Below are 3,115 nucleotides of genomic sequence, written 5' to 3'. Positions count from 1 at the left end.
TTGGTCACACACTTGGAAATTGTTGCTTCTTTTCCATTTTGATTTGTTAATTTGCCTTTTGTCTAAAGTAGTTTTGACCTGTTTCTGAGACCATTGATCCTGCAAGCACTTGTTACCTTCTGAATTCTACTTTTCCTGATCTTGTCACACATTTCTTTCTGAAAGACTGGGATATGGAGTGCTGCAACTGGATATTAAGCAGAATTAAGAGTAACTGTACGATAGTTTAGCATGAGAAGGACATTTCAAAAGTGTGCACAGAATGCTCTCCTTCCCATTAGTGGAAGAATGAAGACATGGAAAGGCAGGAAGTGAGTCTCACTTGTCTTTTAATTCTTTTCTACTCAGGTGAGTTTGGCTATGACTTTGTATAGAATTATCTTGGACAAATAAGACAGTTGCAAGGGGTTTATCATCAGTCAAAATTGATAGAAGAATGGTGCACACGTTTTGTAAAATTATCTCCAGTTAACACAGTTGGGTGAGTTTGACTCAGAGTTGAAAATACCTGCCTGGGTGAAACAAGCTAAACTCTCTCAAGGTTCTTTTATTACTTTGAGCTCCGCTGAACTGACAGAAGTGAGGAGGTGGTACAAGAAGACATTTGGTTTGTGACTCCAAAAATCAGTTTCTATAATATATGCAATATCTGTGTAACTGACTGGGATTTTTGTGAGTTGTTCTCAGACACTTCTAGGGTTGGTTTAGATGTTCTGCATATTTATTGACTCATACAAGTTAAGAAGCTGCTTTGTGCAGTTCAAATGCCATCACTTAGCTTAGAGGTACCTTAATTCCAAACTCTTGGCACATTGTAACCTTCCTGTTTCTGGAACTGGAAGTCCAGACTGGAGGAAGAAGCATATGGGCTTAGTTTTAGGGGGTTTGGGTATGCTTTTTTTGTGCTGCTCTTCCATTCCTGCTTTTCCCATATTATAGTTAAAATAGTAAATGCAAAAATTAGGGATGAGTAATAGGAGAAGGGAGCTCTTAGTAGCTGATAAGAAATACACAGAGAATGGGTTAAACCCAGCTTGGAGTGACTGGAGACCTGGCTGCTGTCAACATGAAGTGTTGGAGGTACATGTGGGGCTAAGTGGATGTGGGAGGGGCTCCTGCAGCATGAATGGCCTGCGTTTTGACAGTTGTTTTACCTGTTCTATTCAAAGTCTCCTCTGTAACCTCTTTATGATTGAATGGTTTTGGGGTTTTTTTTCAACAAGACTGCTTTGGAGATAAAAGTTGAACTGTTAGTTTTGCATATTAGCTTCCAGAAACTCTATTAAGATGTTCTGTTAGGACTTGTAAAGTGCTCAGGTGATTGTTAGAAAAGGGTTATTTTTTCATTATCCAGGCAGTAAACAAAGCTGATCCTGAGGAAGATTGACTTCAATTTATCTTGATATTTAGCTTTTCAGCACTCACAGTTCTAGTGTTCCCCTGCATTGATCTAGTATTCTAAATGCTTTTTCCCCAGTTGAAATGTCCTGCTCATTGTTGATGGTTCAGAACTCAGTGCCTCTTTCCCTCCTTCCAAAAGTTGTATCAGTTAAGTGCTGTTCCAGTCTGAGTGGTGCTGTGTCCTGTCTGATCTCGTCCACTGCTGGGTCTGGAGGCTTCTCTGGTACCTTATGTGCTGCATTCTGCTTTTGTCCACAACCTCCAAGTTCTCCTTGCAGGTAAATGTTAAGTTGCAAGTGTATGTCAGTTTCTCTGCTGAGCCTGTTGGGTTCAGTCAAGTGCCTTCACTGTCTGTACATCAGGGTGTGCCCTTGCACTGCCGTGATGTTCCTGGTTGCAGCACAAGCACAGCATGGATGGAGATCTGTTGAAATAATACACTTCCCTTTGTGCAGGGGAGTTCCTCTATGTGGAGTGTTTTTTCTAGGAGGCTACTTAACAGCTTCTGTTAAAGAACAAAAGGTTGATATTCATGTCATCAAAATTCTGCTTACAGAAAGTGATTGAGAATTCCCAGGAGTCAAAGTGAGGAATTGCCATTGCAGAGGAACCTTGGTGCAGGAAATGTGAATTAACCCAGTCACTTCCCAAGAATCAATAAAATGAGCTGATTGGAGTGTCACAGATCTTCAGCACCTCATTTCTGCTGTAGCTGGCTCCTGGCAGCTGGTTCTGGCAGTTCGTGGCTGTGGGTGGAAACAAAGCTGTGTCTCTGCTACCTTTGTCTCTTTCAGAGCTGGGCACCAAGCCCAGTGCACGTACAGAGGGACAAAAACAACAGCTCGAGTAGCTGAATCATGCTAAAATTTGATTTGTAGATGCTGCACAAGTCATGTTTTCTGAAGTTTAAAAGGGGAGGGGTGACTTTGTTTCTTTTGGTTGGGGAGATACGTTTGGGTTTTGTTTAACTGAAAGCAGTGCTGATTTATGACTGGCATCATGCTAACATGGTTAAATATAAGAGCATTAGCCATAGGCATGGCAGAATCAATTCATCAGTCATGGAAGGTCACTGCTTTTTTTGTCTGTCATTAGCAATTTGCTGAACACATGTTGGAAAATGGTCACTCTTCAAATGAGCCAAAGTGAACCTGTGAGTGTAAGGAATGCTAAGGTGTTAACTTTGGAGGCAAACATACTTGCTGCTTCTGGCTAGAATATCAGCAATGCAAATTTTTTTTTGTGTTTTATCAGTGTCTGTTTTCTAGGTGTTTTCTCTAGTTCCATATATGATACCTTGTTTGTTTGAGAACTGCTTATAAGCACATTGCTTCATTGTGTGAAAGTGAGAACAAACTGGAAGGCTGTAGGGAGCTGTTGGCTGGTTTTGAGGACGTGCTACTGGAGTCATGAATCCATGTTCTTTGTGCTGATGTCTGTAGCTGCTACTTTTGCTTTCCTAGTATATTGCTAATAGCATTGGTCTCCTGCTAAGATGGAGTGGAGGCTTTTCAGCTTGCATGGTTAGAAACTGATACGTGCTTTAGTGATGGTGTTTCAGGCTTTGGTGTGGAATTCTGCTCAGACTACAATGCTCAGTAAATGGAGCACAAAAAATGAGTGAAGCCAAGTGCTATGTACAGAACACCACACAGAAGGCCATTCAGAAAGGAACACGGCTACTTGTTTAAGCCTGTGGGTAAATTTGTCTTCA

This window comes from Zosterops lateralis (assembly GCF_965231275.1).
Source record: "Zosterops lateralis genome assembly, chromosome: Z".
Classification (NCBI taxonomy): Eukaryota; Metazoa; Chordata; class Aves; order Passeriformes; family Zosteropidae; genus Zosterops; species Zosterops lateralis.
This window is presented reverse-complemented; position numbering follows the sequence as displayed.